Below are 23,588 nucleotides of genomic sequence, written 5' to 3'. Positions count from 1 at the left end.
AAAAATTTCATAATACGTAAACGCCAGTCCTCCTCACATCTTTCTGGCGTGAGTTCAACCTTAAACCACAGACAATTATGACACTTGTGTGGTAAGTCTTTTGCCAGCCAAGGCTGTAAATGGTCACAATAACAGGTGAAAGAGATGATAAGTGAAATGATCACACATGTGGACTTGAGGGAGTGGGAGGGGGAGGGGGAATTCTGCAAGTATGCTAGGCTGTGGAACAATGAAATATTTTCGACTGTAGTTAGACTATGAAATATTTCTGACAATCGTTGAACTTTGTTATTCAAGTTTGTACGATTGTGTTTTATGAAGGTTTCAATGGAAAATTCCTAAATTCAAAAACTATTCGATTTTTGCGAAAGGATGGTAAACTGAACATTTCATGCATTGAACAGTAATCATTTAAAATGTATGTGACTTACATTGTGTGATGAAATAATTAACGTAGTAGAGTGATAATGTTAACTTATGTTATCACAACATGGAGACTACATGACACTTCACTCCATACACCAACATGTTTCAGCAAAAATTGTAACAAAATGCTCAGGTTACTGCAAAAATTATAAATAATTACCCATGACACCACTATGTTAGAGCAAAATCTGCTGAATGCATGAAAGCTGCAGAGTTGTACCAGAGCTGTACGGCAGACAAGAGATCCGCTTTTGCATCACTTATACCGATCGTGACGATGTGGGGGTGTTAATAGATGCAAGTGTTCGATGCTGTTACCAAAGACCTCCTAACTTCCACATTGTCGAATCCTTTGTTTTTTTAGATGACATTACAGAGGAGGTAGATCACTTGTGTTAAGTATAATCCAAAATGGACACTTGTAAAAATGCAAGGTGGCCACTAAGTTTTAAATTCAAGACTTTAATCCAAGTGATGGATCTTAGTATTGCCCTATGGTGTAACAACCCAAGATGGCGATCCAGGAGGTGATGGTGATATCAGAATCCTAGATGACAATCCAAGATAGAGACGCAACATTGCCTGTCCAGAATAACTGTTCCAATTTCCGTAGTGCTGCACTCCTCACCACTCATCTAAATTGTCCAAGCTTACTAGCCATCAGTTTGACTCAGTACCAACGCTCTGTACACCATAGTGAAAAGTGATTTGAGATCTATTACCTCCAGCCAGAAAAAAACTGGCTCATATCACTGACTGTATTAACAATTCCTTTCTCCCTCTATGTTTATTGTTATTCATCCTATGTACGTGTTTTCAAAGTTTTCATTTATTTCTCCACCAGCAGAACAGCCTCTTGATGTAGATAATGTAATCCCTAATACATTTGACCAGCGCTTGGAATCAAGTCAGCATGCAGATGTGCTCCTTGTTGCAGCACCAGACATGGACTGGAAATCAAGTCAACATGAAGAACTGTTTCCAGACTTTGAGTTTCTACTATACCCGGCATCACTTGTTGAACCTCAGCTAAGTCGTTGTTCACCGCCACTTATTAGTTGACTGCCAATGGATATAAATATGTTAATGTCACTTAAGCACCTGTTATAGTCTTTGAAGTTATAATAGAAGAGCGAATGTCTGTGAGGCTACGACAGGGCAGTTCACTAACATGAAGTGGGACCAACTGCGCAGCAAGCTGAAATACGTCTAGAATTGTAGGACAACCGACTAAAGCCCTCTCCCTTGAGACATCAGCACTTTTGGGGGCATCAGTGCATCCATCATCGACATATCTGCGAGTAGTACATTGAAATTAACATCTGAACAACCAGCACAGTCCATACATTTAAAGCATCCAAGTGCCATGGACTTGGGTAACTTGTACATTGCAATATAGATCGCCATGGACAGACTTATTCGATCGCAAGGAGTCAGGACATACTAAAGTGCTCTTTAGTGATGTGCTGGAACGTTAAATTCACGAGGAGGAAAATGAGTTGTACATGTGCATGTGCATGTGTTACACCTAAGTTTGCTAGTATAGCTCCAATAAATAAAAATTCCATAATAGGGTACTTTAAAGGCGGTGTAAAGTTCATTATTGCTCTAATGGTTTAAAAGAATGCTAGCTGAATTTAAAGCATATAAAAACAGTCATTTGGAAAATACTGCAGAGTGACGAATAAACTTGATGTAGGAAAAAAGAGTGACAATGTTTTAACGAAACTGATTTACTTTCTACAGCTTACAAAGTACATAAATGGATTTTAATATTGAAAAAAGTGTATGAAAATATATAGTTCATTTGTATGTTCAATCTTAATGATGTGGAATGTATCTCTTTACCTTCACATTACCCATTCATATGTAGATGTTGCTTCATGTTGACCATTAACAAGTTTTTGGTTAACACAGTTGTGAATTAGCAGTTCCTACCCACCACTTTATAAAAAATAGGAGTTGTCAAAGCGAATGTTTTTCAGTTTATTTTCCACTTTATCTTTGTCATCTCTCAGACATTTTATGTCGTTGAATACGTGATCAAACATTTCAGTGGCATCCTTGTACACCCTTTTATGTGCTAAAGACGTCCTTGATGTAGAGTAATGAATGTCATTTTTTCTTCTGGTACTGAAAATATGTACATCGCTCTTCCTTTTGATATGCAGCATTTTATTTGCGAGAAACTTATGATGGAATGAGTGTACTGTGAGTCTGTAGTCAAAATGTCCAACACCTTAAACAGATGTCTTGTAAGTAGGCTGTTTAGGTTTTCTTATTGGTAACACCACCTCTGTATAAAAATCACTGGCTGTGCTGTGTGCAGTCTGTGGCTGGTTTGCATTGTTGTCTGCCATTGTAGTGTTGGGCAGATGGATGTTAGCAGCGCGTAGCGTTGTGCAGTTGGGGGTGAGCCGCCAGCAGTGGTGGATGTGGGGAGAGAGATGGCGGAGTTTTGAAATTTGTAAGACTGGATGTCATGAACTGCTATATATATTATGACTATTAAGGTAAATACATTGTTTGTTCTCTATTAAAATCTTTCATTTGCTAACTATGCCTATCAGTAGTTAGTGCCTTCAGTAGTTTGAATCTTTTAGTTAGCTGGCATTAGTGGCGCTCGCTGTATTGCAGTAATTCGAGTAACGAAGATTTTTGTGAGGTAAGTGATTTGTGAAACGTATAGGTAAATGTTAGTCAGGGCCATTCTTTTGTAGGGATCTTTGAAAGTCAGACTGCGTTGCGCTAAAAATATTGTGTGTCAGTTTAAGCACAGTCATGTGTAATTTTTCTAGGGGGTCGTTTCAGTCTACAAGATGATGATGGGTTAGCACCACATAATATTCCTACAGCACGTTTCTGGGAAGTGAACACTTTCTTTCTTAAAGCTGAATTACCCCAGAACAGTATTCCATCCGACATTATTGAATAAAAATACGCAAAATATGTCAGCCTACTGTTTTTTCTCTCCCCAACATTTGCAGTGATTCGAAATGCAAATGTGACTAGACAAAGTTGTTTTCGGTGTTCCAAAATGTCTTTTCTTCCAATTTAAATTCTCATCAGTACGCTCACATAAAATTTTTTAAGTTTCCACTCTAGTTATTATAATAAATAACATTTTTACAAATTGTAGTATGTTTTATTTCGTGATACATAATCCCCAAGGGACTTCAGGTTTGGAGAAAGTCTTAGCAATTCACACATTAACAATGCTAGAGACGCTTCGCAGACCATTTGTTGCTACGTTACGATGACTTGTCACGTTTTGTTACATGTGATGAAAGTGAACAGTTCAGCTATTGCAATGTCAGGGTGTGAGACATAGCAGTAGCTACATTTTTCGTTTGTTGTTGGACCTAGTACTTCATTAACAGAAGAGACAAATTGACGAATGAAATGCAGTTAAACAATTTATATTTCAAAACCATTAACTGATAGAGAATTTTTTACAACGAAAATGCTCTTAATTTAGGTAAAAAAGGATTCCGACACACAGTACATTCTGAAACATAAGGTCCACCCTAAACTCAGTAGTCAGTCTTCATGGAAAGAACAGCGCTTCCAACCCTCCTCGGAAACAAATTTTACGTAGGTGCTCGTCGACAACCTTCATAGTCCATAGTGTTGATACGACAACACACTCGATGTCTAGGACTACAATCACTACATCTTTCTGAATATTTAGGGTAAGTTCTATATTAGTTGCATCACTTCTTGGAATTAATACGTCTTACTTCTGAAATATAGTGTGTATAAAGTCTTTACCTTCCACAAGAATCACAAACAAAACACTTGGAAAAACACTAACCTATAAGGTCTCCTCCAGAATGGAAACCACGGTATGATTTCTGTTACTGGTATAAAAGAATCGATCTTCACCGAGTCGGCTTGGGCGCTGCGTAATTGCATGTAGCCTGTTCTGTCGTATCTGGTGACAGCGTACTGACTAAGCAGTTTTCTCAAAGCTACGATGTACCCCTTAAGTAGCCGCGCGGTCTGAGGCTCCCTCGGGCATGGGTGTGTGTGTTGTTCTTAGTGTAAGTTAGTTCAAGTTAGATTAAGTAGTGAGTAAGCTTAGGGACTGATGACCTCAGCAGTTTGGTCCCGTAAGACCTCGCCACAAATTTCCAAAGTTTTACCCCTAAGCTTTCGTTACTTGTGGCACACCACGGTGTGGTTAGATTTCATCAATTGGGTGTAACTTAATCATACTAATCCCACAGCAGCGCAAGTGAAGATTTTAGGAAGTTTTCCCTGACCATAAAGTCAACACCAGAACTATCTTCTACAACTACGTCCCCCACCCCCCCCCCCGCCCCTCCCAGTAAATTCCAAGCTGGGAGACATATGAATCCTACCCCTCAGAAGAAACAGAGTGCCACTCCACAGTTAAAAATCTTAAATGAGTAAGAAGCACACACAAAGAACGTGGAGGGGAAGGAGACAAAAAAATCAATCACACAAGGATTGAGTAACAGCTGAAGTGATACATATCGACGGAAAAAATGGCAGCACCGGAAATAATTAATGTAAACGAAACTTCCTGGCAGATTAAAACTGTGTGCCCGACCGAGACTCGAACTCGCAGAAGAGCTTCTGTTAAGTTTGGAAGGTAGGAGACGAGGTACTGGCAGAAGTAAAGCTGTGAGTACCGGGCGTGAGTCGTGCTTCGGTAGCTCAGATGGTAGAGCACTTGCCCGCGAAAGGCAAGGGTCCCGAGTTCGAGTCTCGGTCGGGTACACAGTTTTAATCTGCCAGGAAGTTTCATATCAGCGCACACTCCGCTGCAGAGTGAAAATCTCATTCTGGAAACATCCCCCAGGCTGTGGCTAAGCCATGTCTCCTCAATATCCTTTCTTTCAGGAGTGCTAGTTCTGCAAGGTTCGCAGAAGAGCTTCTGTTAAGTTTGGAAGGTAGGAGACGAGGTACTGGCAGAAGTAAAGCTGTGAGTACTGGGCGTGAGTCGTGCTTCGGTAGCTCAGATGGTAGAGCACTTGCCCGCGAAAGGCAAAGGTCCCGAGTTCGAGTCTCGGTCGGGCACACAGTTTTAATCTGCCAGGAAGTTTCATATCAGCGCACACTCCGCTGCAGAGTGAAAATCTCATTCTGGAATGTAAACGAAATTTTGCGAATATATTTGTCTAGGGAACATATTTAAGTGGCTAACATTGCAATATCACAGGTTATTGTAAGCGCGAGATAAGCCATTACAAATGTGAAATATTGCTGCCTTAAAGACCAGCGTAACCACCGCAATGTTGAATGTCACCATGCAAAAGAGCATGCATTGTGTTGGACAAGTGCCGTATGTCAGTTTGTGGTAGGTGTTCCATGCCCGCTGCACTTGGTCCGTCAGTACAGGGACTGTTAACGCTCTTTGTGGATGAAGCTGGAGCTGTCGTCCGATGATGTCCCATATGTGCCCGATTGGAGTCAAATCGGGTGATCGAGCACGCCAATCAACATGTCGACGCTCTGCATAGCATGTTGAGTTATAGCAGCGGTATGTAGACGAGCGTTATCCTGTTGGAAAACAGACCCTGGAATACTGTTCATGAATGGCAGCAAACAGCTCGAATCACCAGATGGATGTACGAATATGGCGTTATGGCGCCTGAGATAACCACGAGGGTGCCCTGCTGTCGGATGACATCGCACTCCAGACCACTGCTCCAGATGTAGGTCCAGTGTGTCTAGCACGCAGTCAGGTTGGTTGTAGTCCCACAACTGGCCTCCTTCTAACCAACATATGGCCATCATTGGCACGGAGGCAGAACCAGTTTCCATCGGAAGACACAACAAACCTCCACCCTGCACTCCACTGACCTCACGCTTGACGCAACTGAAGTCACAAATGGCGGTGGCTTGGGATCAGCAGAATGCAAGCTACAAGGCGTCTGGCTTTGAGCTGTCCTTCAAGTAACGATTTTTAACAGTTCGTTGTGTCACTGTGGTGCCAACTGCAGTTCATATAGCTGCTGCAGATGCAGTATGATGCGCCAGGGCCCCACGTCAAACAGATGGTCGTCCCTCTCGGTAGTGCCACGTGGCCATCTGGAGCCCGGTCTTTTTGGGGCCGTGCATTCTCGTGAGCACCGCTGTCAACAATCACATACAGCGGCTACATTCATGCCACGTTTTTCCGCAGTAACGCGGAAGGAACGTCCAGCTTCTCGTAGCCCTGTTTCACGACGTCGTTCAAACTTAGCGAGGTGTTGACAATGGCGTCTTTGCCACCTTAAAGGCATTTCTGACTAACATCAACCCATGACGTCCAATCTCAAAGGTAACTAACGCTTATGACCGTTACGGCGTCTGTTTGAAGCAAATCTGATTTGTATCCTCATAATGGCGCTATTCTTGTGCAACTGGAGCGTAGTTGAAATAGACATCATGTTTCAGGCGTAGAAACACGCCTACCAACCTTCGTTTATGTGACGCAATTCCTTCTTGGTGTTGCGTCTTTTCTTCTGTGTCAGTGCAGATAGCACCAAAATATCAGTATATCAACAAATCAACGCAAATTCAACGGCATTTCATTTGAAAAAAACTCAGAAGTGGCCAGTGTAGTTGATAAATCCTTCACAGTTTGCTTTTTAGTCATTGGTGTGTGGATGTCTACTTCCCCTATCGCCTGTCACCTATAGGTCTGTACGGTATGTTTCTCAAAATTAGAACACGGCACTATAGTTATATGTGGCACCAGGGGGTGAGGTTTTGTTCCATTAGATTTGCATAACTGGGTTGTTATAAGTGTTCATTAAGCACGCACATTGGTTTAGAACTGGATCGTAGTGTCTACAGTACCTTCTCAGTGTCCTGTGTCGCTAGGGTTACAACAAAAATTCAGTGATCGCTACGAGCTGGCTATCTGTATGTACCATGATGAATAATATCGCTTCAGATGTATGATAAACCTTTATATGATCCAACTAGTTTCGCACCGTTAGAGCCACATCTTCAGGGACACATATTCATACTTACTGCATAATTTATTCCAAACGATAACCAGTGGATGACCCAACATTCTTTGTCCAAGTGAGATAAAAAATTTAAGTGTCAAGAGATCAGTAGCCGAATTTAAAACTGAGCAAATGCATGACACGTTGTGACGACGATATTAAGCGTAGTACAGAGTAACCCCACCACCTTCTAAATCTGACACTAAAGACTTCTCATTATTACGATCTTATTGGTATACAGTCGTTAATGCTTTTTTTAAACAACATAAAGAACATGATATATAAAAGTTTCTCTAAGGCTACAGCGAATTGACTGCATCACAACTGTTAAAGTGGTTCTAAATAATTTGTTTTTACCTAGTTCATGAGAATATAATCAATATAATGCAAAAGTCAAAAAATAGAATCAATTGTAATACAATAATTATGGTGAAAATAAGTTGCAATATGTAGAGGGAAGTGATATACTCTGTTTCGATCTGTAATACAGTCTAAGGAGTTTGGTAATTGATAGCAGCCTATTTCTACCTATTTCAGGTAAGAAGGTCTCGGTAGAACCTCGGGCTATTCTCACCTGAAATGGATTGTTCTTATGTATATTTATTGTGTGAGCGTGTATAGGTATATTACTGAGAGTGTTGCAAGTCAGGACACTACATGATATTCAGCAGCTGTTTGTTTGTCCTATTGTTGGTAGTTGTGGTATATTCTGTGTGATACCTCAGATACATAGACTGGGTATTATACAGATAAAATACTGATTGAGCATATGATACAGGGAATACACTAATTTTAGCTTTACATTTAGAATACACTTATAGTTGTAAATTTGTTATTAGAAAAAGAATATAGTTCATTGCCACTTGAATGCATTATTCCTTAAATAACTTACTACGTTATATTTTTAGTTTTATACACATTTTACAGAAAAAGTACATTTGATATATAAAATTCATTGTTTGGAGCTTTAAACAGAGAAGAGAATATGCTTCTGTCTACACATAATAAGACGAATAAAACGTTACTGCTTGTGTGTAGTATACTTTAAACAATATGGAATGTGTCGTTGGGGAGGAGGAGCCTCGGAATAAAAGTTCTTCGAGCCTTCTCCTCCCAAGCGACGTTACCTTATGACTAGAGTCTTAGAATATGATGTCGGTGTGTGTTTGTCGTGTGATTGTTACTATCTGTTATGTTGTTCGTGATTGTGTTATGGCATGCAGTGCCATGTGTTGTTGGTTTGGTTCCCTTACGTGTTGATTCCTCGTGAGTCATATTCGCTTAGTGTATTGGTTCCTTTCCTTGGTTTCGAAATCTATGGTCGTGCTTATGTCCTCCCATGTGATTTGTTGTGTTGTTTGTGCTAGACTACGCCTCTTTCCATATGAGTTTTGGTGCTTGTATTCTTCATACAGTGTTTTCGATACAATATCGGCTGCGTTATTTACTGCGTTCCACTCATCGGGATTACGTATTATTCTGGCCATGTCACTGTCGTTCTGTAAATGTCTCACTTGTACTAGCGTGTTGCATAGCAGTGTGACATGTCCTGGTGTTCCAGTTTCTCCGAAAATGCATATTTCATCGTTAGTTAGTCCCACGCGGTCTAAGTGTACCTGGTACGCTCCGAGGGCTGTCAGGAAATGGACCATCCCCCGGCTTGAATCAACAAGTTTCAGTTGTAATCTTTCTCTTACGTCAGGAAAGAGTGTACCCGGCGACCTTTGTCGGGTGCGGCCCTCTCTCTCTGCCACGTTTCAATCCGCCATTTTTTCATTTGTGCTTTGTTTATAATATTGTTTCCTGTAATTTCGGTGACTTCATCGAGCCTGTCCCTTTTAAGCCAGTAAAGTGCAGCTCTACAACGTTCTGCTTTGTCTATAGCGCAGGCCCCATCGCAACGCAAAGAGCCTCTAGTGACGTGGCGTTGAAGGCTCCGCTCATTCTCAGCAATACACTACGTTGACCTCGTCTTGCAACTGTCTTGTTAGTCTGTACGTTCAGTCTTTCAGTCTTATCACAATTGGACAAAATGTTGAGTCATCTACACCAAGAGAAAATGCAGATGATAAACGGGTATTTATTGGACAAATATATTATACTAGAACTGACATGTGATTACATTTTCACGCAATTTGGGTGCGTAGATCCTGAGAAATCAGTACCCAGAACAACCACCTCTGGCCGTAATAACGGCGTTGATACGCCTGGGAATTCAGTCAAACAGAGCTTGGATGGCGTGTACAGGTACAGCTGCCCATGCAGCTTCAACACGATACCACAGTTCATCAAGAGTAGTGACTGGCGTATTGTGACGAGCCAGTTGCTCGGCCACCATTGACCAGACGTTTTCAATTGGTGAGAGATCTGGAGAATGTGCTGGCCAGGGCAGCAATCGAACATTTTCTGTATCCAGAAAGGCCCATACAGGACCTGCAACGTGCAGTCGTGTATTATCCTGCTGAAATGCAGGGTTTCGCCAGGATCGAATGAAGGGTAGAGGCACGGGTCGTAACGCGTCTGAAATGTAACGTCCACTGTTCAAAAGTGCTGTCAATGTCAACAAGAGGTGACCGAAACGTGTAACCAATGGTACCCCATACCATCACGCGGGATGATACGCCAGTATGGCGATGACGAATACACGCTTCCAATGTACGTTACCACGATGTCACCAAACACGGATGCGACCATCATGATGCTGTAAACAGAACCTGGATTCATCCGAAAAAATTACGTTTTGCCATTCGTGCACCCAGGTTCGTCGTTGAGTACACCATCGCAAGCGCTCCTGTCTGTGATGCAGCGTCAAGGGTAACCTCAGCCATGGTCTCCGAGCTGATAGTCGATGCTCCTGCAAACATCGTCGAACTGTTCGTGCAGATGGTTGTTGTCTTGCAAACGTCCCCATCTGTTGACTCAGGGATCGAGACGTGGTTGCACGATCTGTTATAGCCAAGCGGATAAGATGCCTGTCATCTCGACTGCTAGTGATACGAGGCTGTTGGGATCCAGCACGGCGTTCCGTATTACCCTCCTGAACCCACCGATTCCATATTCTGCTAACAGTCATTGGATCTCGACCAACGCGAGCAGCAGCGTCGCGATATGATAAACCGCAATCGCGATAGGCTACAATCCGACCTTTATCGAAGTCGGAAACGTGATGGTACGCATTTCTCTTCCTTACACGAGGCATCGCAACAACGTTTCAACAGGCAACGCCGGGCAACTGCTGTTTGTGTATGAGAAATCGGTTGGAAACATTCCTCTCATGTCAGCACGTTGTAGGTGTCTCCACCGGCGCCGCCCTTGTGTGAATGCTCTGAAAAGCTAATCATTTGCATATCACAGCATCTTCTTCCTGTCGGTTAAATTTCGTGTCTATAGCACGTCATCTTCATGGTGTAGCAATTTTAATGGCCAGTAGTGTATGAAATAGATATGTATACCTGAGGAGGTGGCTCTAAAGCCGCGAAACTAGTTGGATGACCGCTACGGTCGCAGGTTCGAATCCTGCCTCGGGCAAGGCTGTGTATGATGTCCTTAGGTTAGGTAGGTTTAATTAGTTCTATGTTCTAGGTGACTGATGACCTCAGAAGTTAAGTCGCATAGTGCTCAGAGCCATTTGAACTAGATGGATCATAAAGATTTATCATAAAGGTACAATTCTACAGCTGTGGATGCCCCACAATACTAAATTTACTGGTTTCGCTGTGTAACTAGTCATTTACAAGCCGCGCTCTGTTGTGAGTGTCCCATACGGTTCATACATTTACCAGATTTCCTTCACGGTGCTTCATATTTCGCAAACGGCAGCACCTGTGGCAAGTTACGTTCCGCAGTCTCGCCTCTCGCCGTCGGCAGCTGCGTCGCGGAGTGGATACACTCGCGTGCGTCACGGCGATGTGTGAGCCGGCGCGGACAGAGGCGGACAGCGACGTGTTAATGACGGCGTCCGCAAAAAGCCGCCCCACGGACGGCGGCCTCCATTCCTCGCGCGCCGTCACGGCAGCCTGCCCGCCACCTGGCCAGCCGCGGCCGCAGCCGCCGTAATTGCGGCGGATTCCGTTTTTTCCCGCCCCGCCCCGGCCCGTCCCGCCCTGTCCGCCTCCCGCGGCACGCCCCGCCCCCGCACGCCCCCGCTCGCGTGGTGGCGGGCGTGTTGGACGCCGATCACGGGATGCAGCCATCCGTCACGGCACGGCGGCGTGCGTGCGGCGCCGTGCCGAGCGGTGCCTGGCGCGCCCCAGGGCTGCCACCACACCCAGCTAAATCATGCGCCGCTCATTGGCAGCCGCCTTTCAGCATGGCGTCAGCGCCTATACGCCCACGGGCCGCGGCAGCTGCCGCTCGCCGCCGCCTTATACTGCAGCCGCGCTGCAGGCTACACGCGCTCCTCACCTGTCTCTCTCTCTCTCTCTCCTTGCCTGCTGTCGTCAATGCTTGGAGGATCACCTCGACAGGGAATATAACTTGGACATCCCCGTGACGTTCGGTCGCTAGGCCTACATCTCTGACGTCGGTCTGCTGTAGACAGAGTTGTAGAACTACCGTAGGCTACCGTAGACTACAATAAATGGAATTCTTCTATTCCTAACGTTTCGTCCAATACTATGGACCACGGCCATATAACCCGGAAGAATTATCAACAACAGTACCATCCGGTCGTGAAAGCCTTCATTGCATAAATAGGCGTAGGCTACGGTAATTCTCCTAGTAGCTTCAGCCAATTAAGGTCATATTCGCATAACTTGTACGTAGCCCCACACTCACGGAAGGGGTGGGGGACTAAGGGAAGGGGGGAGGGGGGGAGGGAGGACGTACTATACAGTGGAGATGTTCTAGTACCAAAATGCATTCTTCATATTATTTGTTATTGATTGTGACTGAAAGTCAAGTGAAAGGAGTTTCAGGTGTAAAGAAGTTGATGAAAAACAGAAGAGGAAGGTTCACGAAACTGCATGACATTCCAACTCTCGTAAATCAAACAAGATGATGAACAGTTTCACAGCATTATTAAATCTGCTATTCCATACAGATTTCCGTGTAGCTGAAAACAGCTTCCTTTGTCTCCAGTCTCAGTGCCGTAATTAGCCATACAAGGAAAAATTTAGATGCAACACGGCTGTGGCTTGGCTGTTTCGGAACAGAACTGAATAGACTCAAGGTTAGTATATTTGTTCGAAAACGTGTATAGTGCAAACAGATGCCTTTCACATAGGGAAAGAAATAGCAAATGATTTTGACTTTGTAACGTTCTGCCAGTTTCTTTGATTTTTTCGAGACATTTGCTTTTCTACTGTGTACTGTGTCAGACTGATATTTCAGTAACACTACTGAAAATTAAATAAATATTTTTCTTGCAGTTTTTCGGAAATTTGAACTATTAGCAGGTTTGTGGATCGTTTAAGGCGATTGAAAACTGGTCTTCTTGTCTGATCTGTCAAATGGTTTAATTTGATCTGGGTGTATATTACAACATAGAAAGTCACACTACGTAAAATTAGCTTTCCAATTTGCATCCCCCTCCCTCTCCCGTCCCTCTCCCAAGAACAATCCTGTGTGCGGGCCTGCCTGTGCGTTAGGTGTGGTGCGTACCTTTCGGGCATTACACCAAAACGATCGCTTTCTTTACGTATGCGATCAGTGTCTGCTAGATTCTCTTAAAACCCGGGAAGAAGTCCTCTAGAAACTGAGAGAGGATACATAAAGTCCCTTTTAAACTACGGAACATTTTTGTTTCACATAATTATTATCCGCTTTTCATTCTCCAATCGAAGGTTTAGTTTACTTTTGAGTGAAGATCCCTCTTGAATGCAGCGGGGTGCATTATTAAAACCAAACATTAAAAAACTATCACCACGAAACTTCCTGCATCACGCTATCTGGACATTCTTCGTGAATTTGTGGCGGTACAAACTGCCTTAGACGACACCTCGTGGTTTATGCAAGATGGTGCCCGGCCACATCGCACGGCCGACGTCTTTAATTTCCTGAATGAATATTTCGATGATCGTGTGATTGCTTTGGGCGTGGATTGGCCTCCCTATTCGCCAGACATGAACCCCTGTGACTTCTTTCTGTGGGGACACTTGAAAGACCAGGTGTACGGCCAGAATCCAGAAACAATTGAACAGCTGAATCAGTACATCTCATCTGCATGTGAAGCCATTCCGCCAGACACGTTGTCAAAGGTTTCGGGTAATTTCATTCAGAGACTACGCCATATTATTGCTACGCATGGTGGATATGTGGAAAATATCGTACTATAGAGTTTCCCAGACCGCAGCGCCATCTGTTGTTGAAAATTGTAACTACTGTAATTTCGAAAGTTTGTCCGCCTGAAAATGTACTGTTGTCCCAAGCATATTGCAACAAACGGTGTATTTCTATCGCTGCTCGTTTAGTTTTTATTGCCGTTTCAAATATACCGGTCATTTTTGAAACACCCTGTAGGAACCAACTTGGGTTCATTTCATTTACTACATATTTAAAGACCTGTTGCGTAATACATCGAGCTGACAAAAGTCGTGGGATATCTCTCAATATCGTGCCGGACCTCCTTTTGCCCGACGTAACGCAGCAGCTCGAAGTGGCATAGACTCAACATTTCGTTCGAATTGTCCAGAATGTTGTTCAAACCAAACGCGAACGAACCTGGCCAGGTGACATGCCAATTGTCATCCATAAAAATTCCATCGTTGTTTGGGAACATGAAGTCGCTGGCTCCAAATAGTCTCCAAGTAGCCGAACATAACCATTTCCAGTCAGTGATCGGTTCATTGCATGTAAACACAGCCCACACCATTATGGAGTCACCACCAACTTGCACAGTACCTTGTTGACAACTTGGATCAAGTTGCTTTGTGGTGTCTGCGCCACACTCGAACCCTACTATCAGCTCTTACCATCTGAAATCGGGACTTCTCTGACCAGGACACGGTTTTCCAGTCGTCTGGGGTCCAACCGATACCGTCACGAGTCCAGGAGAGGCGCTGCAGGCGATGTCGCGCTATTAGCGAAGGCACTCGCGTCGGTCGTCTGCTACAATAGCCCATCAACGCCAAATTCCGCCGCACTGTGCTAACAGATGCAGTCGTCGCACGTCCCACATTGATTCCTACCCTTGTTTCGATCAGTTCAGGTTGCCTGTTAGCACTGAAAACTTTACCCCAACGCCGCTTCTCCCGGTCGTCCGCGTTTCCTTGATGAGACCTAGCGCCTGGAATTTGGTATTCTAGGCACACTCTTGTCTCTGTGGATCTCAGAATACTGAATTCCCTAAAGATTTCCGAAATGGAATGTCCCATGCGTCTAGCTCCAATTACCATTCCGCGTTCAAAGTCTGCCAATTCCCGTCGTGGGGAATTAATGTCAAAAATCAACTGAGTACAAATGACAGCTCCGACAACACACTGCCTGTGAACGCTATCCTACATCCGCCTGTATATGTCCACATCGCTTTCGAATAGCTTTTGACACCTCAGTGTGTTTCAATAACAGGTTGTACATTTTACAATTTTTCATTTACTAGCATACTTTGTTTCATATTGCCGGCCGGAGTGGCCGAGCGGTTCTAGGCGCTACGGTCGCAGGTTCGAATCCTGCCGCGGGCATGGATGTGTGTGATGTCCTTAGGTTAGTTAGATTTAAGTAGTTCTAAGTTCTAGGAACTCGACAAGCAGAGGTCTCCTGCAGTCGAAGGAGGTCAGCATGGCCTTAGCGGAACTTGCCTGAACAACTTTGAATTTATTTGCCGGGGTGAGGAGGGGGGCGGGATGTACGATGTTTCCACTGTTGACTTTGCCGTTTGCCTCCGTGCTGTGGGATTTCTGTCCAACGGAATCATCCTATTACACGATAATGCCCGGCACCAGAGTGCCAATCGGATGAAGGCCGCGCTTCAGCAGTTTGGTTGGGAAACATAGACTGTATCTTCTATCGTGTGATTTTCACATCTTTGGCGACATGAAGAGAGAGATACGTGGACGTCGGTTTCAGTCGGAAGAGGAAGTGCAAAGAGTGGATGCGGTTGTGGATCCGTCAATGGCCGACGGCGTTCTACGAAGCAGGAATTGTTCGTCTCGTCTCTCGATGAGATAAAGTCTGAGCACATGTGGTGATTACTTTTGAATGGAACTGTTCCATGGACCCGTTGTGGTGGGTGTTTGGTTTACATTTGATTGTCCCTCACATTTATCTATTTTAGGTATCGTGCTCCTTATGATATGCCCAATGTTGCTTGTTTGTGTCATTTTCTGTGTCTGCTTCCATATGTGCCTGTGTTTGAGTTTGTGCCCTCCCAAGGTTGTTGTCTTCGATGAGCTACTATCCGAGATCTGTCGTATGAATGTTCTTACCTGTAGACATCATGCAGTGTCCTTCATGTCTTGTCAACGATGTTGAGTAACAGTATACCCATTTGTCTGGGTGTCGTCCGCCTGACGTCTGTCTACAGTTTTTTCCCCTGTTATATCATGAACCTTGTCATGACTACCTCTCTTTACCGAGTATGCCGCTGCTCTGTGACGGATAATGGTGTCGATGGGGTACGTCCCCAAAACCACACACAATGCTTCTACTGATGTGGTGCCAAAAACCACCCGACATTCCGAACAGTGTGGGTCTTCTCGCCTCAGTGTGTTTCTATGGGTCACTAGACACAGGTGGTGCACTCATGAACTGCCTGCAAAGCATACTATGGCTTCAAAGGGGCCGGCCACTGTGGCCGAGCGGTTCTAGGCGCTGCAGTCCGGAACCGTGCTGTGATACGGTCGCAGGTTCGAATCCTGCCTCCGGCATGGATGTGTGTGATGTCCTTAGGTTAGTTAGGTTTACGTAGTTCTCAGTCTAGGGGACTGATGACCTCAGATGTTAAGTCCCATAGTGCTTAGAGCCATTGGAACCATTTTTTTTAACCTTCAAAGGGAGCTGTGCGATACGTTCGTAACGTCTTGCAGGTCAGTCTACATTGTCTGGTGTTTAACCTCGCTAGTTGGCGCATTAGATTCGTCGCTTTGATGCTGTCAGTCAAGTGTGCACAATTAATGGAAGTCGTTCGTCAGTATGTATGCAAAAATATCGTATTACGTCTTACCTCTTTACGCTCATGTTAACCAGTTTAATAATTGGATTCCCTTGTAGTGCTCGAATAAGAGACATAGGAGTACTGCTTTATTTGCTGCTATTTTGAGATGGTTTTGACTACACCAGTTCCTTATACTTATGGGAAGTTGTGTAGTTTCGGGTTCTAGGTGCACTCGTGAGTTTTTGATACAACACTAGTAAGTCATTCGCGTAAACGACTACCCCGAGTGCCCTTCAGCCCGATACTAGCCCTTTAGGAGATGTTCGTTAGGAGTGCCCTAAAACACAGGCCCACAGACTGAGCCTTGCTGGCATCCATCTCTTATTTTATTGACTGCTTTTTGGTGTCCTGCTAGCAGCTCTGCTGTTACATTTTTGTAACAATCTAGTAAGCTGTTATACATGGCAGTTGGTAGACATCTGCGTATGTGTCCAGAAGTACAGCTGTTTTAATAATTTCGATGCTGAGTTCGACAGTTATTCCATTGATGATTCTTTGTAGCTACATGTATGTGTAAATTATCATGATCTCGATTAAACATTTCCTCTTGAAGCTCCTTCATTCTAAGAATGATCCCATTGGTATGTGTCGTGCTTGATGCCTGGCTACGTAGTAATCTATGACAGCATTTATGCATCGTCGATGTAGGTTCTGATTAGTATCTCTGCTGAATTAATTCACACGAATGAAGAGATGGAAATTTTTCTGTTCTAGGTCAATGGTTGGCATAAGTCCCAAGCGTTGCATTTAGGCGACTGCATGGTGCCAAGCTCTGATTCTAGCTGATGGTGACTTATACACGGTGACACAGGGGAAACGGACGGTTTTGAACTGTGTAGTACTGAGGGCGCGTTGGTGGGATGTGGTCGTGGTGGGGATAGTTCTGATCCACACAAGACGCCATTTCATTTACTCAGTCACTATGGAGCAGTGGGACTTGCAACGTCGCGTGTTTGTCTGTGACAGTTTCGTGAAAAGTGGTGAGTCTATTATTGCTACGCAACGATTGTTTCGTGAGCGGTTTAATGTCGATCGACATGGAGCTGTTCCGAGCCGTAACACAATCCTCAGATGGGTGGAAAACTTCAGATCAACTGGAAACATACTGGATAAGAAGCATCCTGACCAGAGACGCAGAGTAACGACGCCAGAAAACGTTGAAAGGGTAAGGCAAGCGGCAGTCAGAAGCCCATGACGGTCAGCTAGACATCATGCTAGTGAGTTACGAATCAATCGTGAACGGTTAGACGAATTTTGCATAAAGAATTAAAATTCCATCCCTACAAAATGCTCATTGTCCAACAACTTAAGGAAACTGATTTTTCTGTATGAGAAGACTTCGCTTACAGAATGCAAGTGATTTTGGTATCAAATGAAAATGAAATTTTATTGATGAGTGATGAAGCTTATTTTCATTTAAACAGGACCGTGTATAAGCAAAACCTACGTTACTGGGCTCCAGAGCATCCACACCTTATCCACCAGCGTCCTCTACACTCAGAAAAAGTAACAGTCTGGTGTGCTCTTGGCTCTGATGGCATTATTGGACCTTATTTTTTGAAGAGAACGGGGCCACAGTTAATGTTAATTCGGTTCGTTGCTCTCATATGCTTGAAACATTCTTGAAACCAGAACTAATGGCTCTGAGCATTATGCGACTTATCTTCTGAGGTCATCAGTCAAACCAGAACTAAGAAGACGACGAATCCCTTTAAAACGCGTTTGGTTCCAGCAGGATGGGGCAACATCGCACACCGCAAACACTTCAATGACAGTTCTTAGATGGATGTTTCCTGGCCGGATTATCTCACGTTTTGCCAATGTTCCTTGGCCTCCCAGGTCTCCTGACTTGTCAGTATGTGACTTTTTTTCTGTGGGGGTACCTTAAAAACTGTGTCTATAACCGCAAACCACGAAATTTGGACGAGTTGAATAATGCAATCATTCAAGAAATTGCTGCCATCCCGACACAGCTTTTGGTCTGTGTGATGGAGGATTTTCAGAAGAGACTTGAGTCCTTCATTCGAAATCATGGACATCACCTTGACGACATTATTTTTCACAAATAACTTTGCTAACTAAAATGGCAAATAATGAGCTCTGATTTTGTGTAAATAAACATGCATTAATTTTTAAGTTGGCTGAGTATTATTTCATTAGAAACCGTCCGTTTCTCGTGTGTCACCCTGTACTTCGCTGTTTTATAGTCTGTACCTATGTCTGAAGTTGGGGTTGTTGTATCGCCAATGCTGTTGTATTTTGTGTTAGTGATTTCATATTCGGTTCGTTCAGTTTGTCGTTCATGCAAATGCCTGTGAGTGGGACAGTCAGGCCCCCAGCTTTGTCACAGATCCTATTTCGATGTTTGTATGAAATGCACCCAACCGCTGTTTCTTCGTGGCAGTCTGCCAACCTATGGCCTGGTTTTGCACATCTTTCACGGAACTGTGCTCCGTGGCAGCGTTTAGCAGAATGGCCTAGCACTCGAGCAAGTGTGGGACTTCTGCATCGCTGCGAAATCTTTGGTGTTTAGTGCCTTGAATTGTATATATATTCTTTTACTTTGCAGCAATAGGAAAGAGATGTTATGGGCGACTTCCAGTAATTGTGATCAGTACGTTTCCTTCTGGCTCCAATTTTAAATTTAATGTTTACTTCCTCATTTATGTGTTCACTGAGGTTTATTTCAACGATCGTATAAAACCCAGCTCCCTCTGTTGATAGACGAAGCCCAGAAGGCAGCAGCCACTGCAGCTCAGGTCGAGGCTGTGTTTCTTGACATCCAGGAAGCTTTCGATACAGTACCCCACTCCAGCCTTACGTACGCAATAAGAGCACACGGAATATCAGATCCGCTGTATGTATGATTGGACTGAAAAGTTTGTGCCAAACAAAACTATGTCATTCTCAACAGTGAGAAATCTTCATACGTAAAAGTATCTTCGAACATACCGCAACGGATTGTTATAGGACGATTATCTTTCCACAGTACACCGTACATAAACAGACAAATTGGATAACATCGGAAGCCGCAACACTAGAAATTTGTAGCGAAATCGAGGAAGATCCACAGAGTATCGACGCTTGATGCTGGGAGTGGTACTTGACTCTTTAACACAAACACACGTAACGTATTGCGCATTAAAGAGCAGACGGACCTAATACTGTGTGATTAGACGAGTGCAGAACAATCATTGAGAGCAGACACGTCCATAAAACACCTGGGAGTATGCGTACGGAGCGGTTTCAAGTCGAACGAGCACATAGAACTAAACGAAGGCAGATGCCAGATTGAGGTTCAATGGAAGAATTCTCAGGAAATGTAGTCAGTCACAAAGGCGGTAGCGTAACAGTCGGTCCTCGTGAGGCGTAGCGCCGTATACCGATCCTGCCTTGGAGGCGGTTAAGTGGGAGTTGTGTCTCAGAGCTGGATAGTGACAGATGGTGACGCGAGACTGGACGCGCACGTAGTTTATGTATCAGCCGATAGAGGACAATATTGGATAGGGGGACTGTGATTTTAGTTTCGATTGTGACCACTAGAGTGCACTAAAGTAATAGAATGTTTTTCATAAACTGTTCTAGTATTTTCATAAAGTGGTATTATGTCTTTTTGTGTATGTAAAATGTTATAAATGTGTTTTAGCAGTATGAATGATGCGTGAGTGTGGTTTTAGGTTAAGTAGGATTTAATGTGGGAACATTTCGAAGAAGTATGGATATGAACAAAGGGGATTTTTGTAGAATAGATTTGTAAAGTGAGTTTATGGTAAAGGGTAAGTTAATTCAGGTATAAATAACAATAGTAAATAACTTTATGCATAAGCAAAACTTCAGCATATTAGATAATTACGTCGGTAAAAAGTGCAGTCGTTAGGTTTACTATTTTGCGATTGGTTATTGATGAAAAGCGCCGACTGACGCGGGAGAATGTTGATTTGCTGTTGGCTGTTGAGTAAACTGACCAATATTCTTCGCTCGCCTTTCTCTGCTGGTAGAGAAGACTTAAGAGTATTCTAGAAAAGAGTGGGAGCCTAGCCATGAAACAGTTCGGACGTGTGTAGTAGTAGTTCCGATGTAAATGATAAGTTGCCGGATCTAGCAGTGTTTCATACATCAAAAGTGTGGTAAAGTGACGGCATAATTATTCCGATGGGCGTGTAGAAATTTCGGAAATTTTAAGTGAATTTTGTGACGAAAAAAGACATACATTCCGCGCGGCGTATTGAGCAGATCGGTCGCTAAAAAATGTGACTGCATTTGGTACCGACAGACTTAATATTTGGCGAGCATTCTCAATCAAAAACAATCAGTATTTTTGTATCTATTACGTTTTCGGGAAGTACAACACCATAAACTTGCTAACGTATGTGAAAGGGATTATGAGTAACTGTGTTAAGACTAGCAGGGCCTTGGCAGTGATACTTGTTCACCTAAGTTTCAGAATATATTAATTGAGGACAAAATTTCCAAACTTTCATTTGTGTGAAAATTTTCTCCCGAAACGTAGATTAGTGACTTAAATTGCATCCTGGTTCACGTCGAAGTACAGTAGGTTTCACTCGGCTTTCCTACTGATGATCTGCTGAGACAATGTTCACAGGTAGGTGCAGGTCCGTCGTAAAGGGACGGAAAGAACAGCGCCGCCGCACTCGTTCGACCAATACTTGAAATTTACTTGTCGGTCTGGGATCTGTATCAGATGGGATTGAGAAAAGAAATGGAGAAGATCGAAAGAAGAGCATGAAGTTCATTACAGGTTCATTTAGTAAGTGCGAAAGAGTCAGAGAGATGCTCAGCCAGATCCAGTGGCAGATGCTGGAAGAGACTCGTTCTACATCACGGTGTGGTTTACTGCACAGATTTCCAGAGCATACATCATAGTGTGATTTACTATTAAAGTTCAGAGAGCGAAGAAAGATTCGAGCTCCTTAGAGAAATCGTTCTTCCCGCGAACCAGTCGCGACTGGACTAGAAAAATGAGGAAGTGGCAGTGGCGTACCAAATACCCACCTCCATACACTATAATGTTGCATGTGTAGTATACACGTAGATGGATATATAGATCTAAACTTAAAAAAGACCGTATACGAAACGCTTGTGCGACCTATTGTTGACAAAGTTTGATATCTCCACGAGATCGGATTCAGTGAAGACGCTGAACAATTTACAGCCACGCTGCTCGTTTTGTTACCATCGGTTCGACTAGTAGGATTACTTAAATGGGATTTTGATGCGGGGGGAAGGGTCCAAAGCCTGCGTCTAATTGTTGAACATGGTTGTTTCTCAAGTGATAAGGAGTGCAGTCGCAAATAATGTTTGTTTCAAATCCAGATTTCTCTGTGTGGCCGTGTCCAGCGCAGGAAATGTAAGTTCAAACCACGTAATACATACACATAGTCCCACCGAAAAATGCCACACAGTGACTGATATCTGCAATAAACATTATTTGCGACTGATTGGAGTATTTCTTGTCACTTGAAATAAATGCAGTCGCTTCCCACATGTAATCAGACTTGATGGTAGTTTCTGTTTCATCTGCCAAATAATTTACTTTGTTAGATATGCCGATAGCGATTTCGGATATTACTACTGACATACAGATATTCACACAGATGTGAACACCGCGACTTCTCCAAACATTAAGCGAATACGACCAGTGTTCAACATTTCTTATGTTTGTATGGTCCCTCTGTGGCCTCTTCCATACGATAGTAAGAAATGCCTCTCTTGTAGTATTTCACTGGTTTTGCGGTTATTCTTGAAGCATATGACTTGGACACCGTTCTTAATCAAGTAATGTCTAGACTAGCGGCTGTGTTTATGTCTGTGTGGGAATTTGGATTCGATACAGCCCCTCTAACCACCCCATCCCTTACGATTTCTTAACCCAAATAGCCTAAACAATTACCACATACATAATACCGATGTTAACCTACACTCCCGCACACCTGCCGAAAAACAGTGGTTGCGTCAGTTTATCAACATCATCCATTTCTTGCATTTGTATGGCCTCGCTTTTTTTCATATGAACGTAAAAATGTTTCTCTCGTAGATTTCGCTGGTTTTTGGTTATCCGTTTACCTTATGACTTTGACAACTTTCGTACTCACTTGATGTCTGAGCTGGTGTCTGTATTTATGTCTGAATGGATATTTGTATTTGACACACCCGTCCTAAAAATTCCATCCCTTATCATTATTTAGCCCATGTAGACCAAACTTTCACCGATGCATAATAGCTTCCAATCTTAACCTACACTTCCGCACACTTCCTGAAAAATAATGGTGGCATCAGTTTAGCAACATTGTCGAGGTAACGAAATCCACAACCCTGCCCACACCCGGCCTGACGTAGACACCACCTCCGATACTATTATTGCCTCCCCCAAAACTCCTGATAACGTTCTACTTGTCGGGGTCCAAAATGTCAGAAGTTTGAACGTGATAGGGAAGCTAGAAAACCTGAAAAGAGAAATGCAAAGGCTCAGCCTAGATATGTTAGGAGACTGTGAAGTGGAATGGCAAGAAGATAAGGATTTCTGGTCAGGTGAGTATAAGGTAATATCAACAGCAGCAGAAAATGGAATAATGGGAGTAGGATTCGTTATGAATAGGAAGGTAGGGCAGGGACTGCGTTACTGTGAATTCTTCAATGATAGGATTGTTCTTATCAGAATCGACAGCAAACCAACACCAAAAACGGAAGTTCAGGTATACGTACTGAAGTCGCAAACTGAAGATGAAGAAATAGAGAAAGTATACGAGTATATTGAGAGGGGAATGCAGTACATAAAAAGATATGAAAAACTAATAGTCATGGGTGACTGGAATGCAGTTGTAGGGGACGGAGCAGAAGACTTGGCTACAGAGTATGGGCTTGGATGAAAGAATGAGAGAGGAGAGAGATCTGTAATAAATTTCAGCCAGTAAGAGTGAATACTCTGTTCAAGAACCACAAGAGCAGTAGTTATACTTGGAAAAGGCCGTATGATACGGGAAGATTTCAGTTAGATTAGAGCATGGACACACAGGGATTCAGAAATCAGGTACTGGATTGTAAGGCGTGCTCAGGAGCAGATGTAGACTCAGATCACAATGTAG

This window comes from Schistocerca nitens, chromosome 5, assembly GCF_023898315.1.
Source record: "Schistocerca nitens isolate TAMUIC-IGC-003100 chromosome 5, iqSchNite1.1, whole genome shotgun sequence".
NCBI classification, from domain to species: domain Eukaryota; kingdom Metazoa; phylum Arthropoda; class Insecta; order Orthoptera; family Acrididae; genus Schistocerca; species Schistocerca nitens.
The sequence above is the reverse complement of the archived record's forward strand: the minus strand, read 5'-3'. Positions refer to the sequence as shown.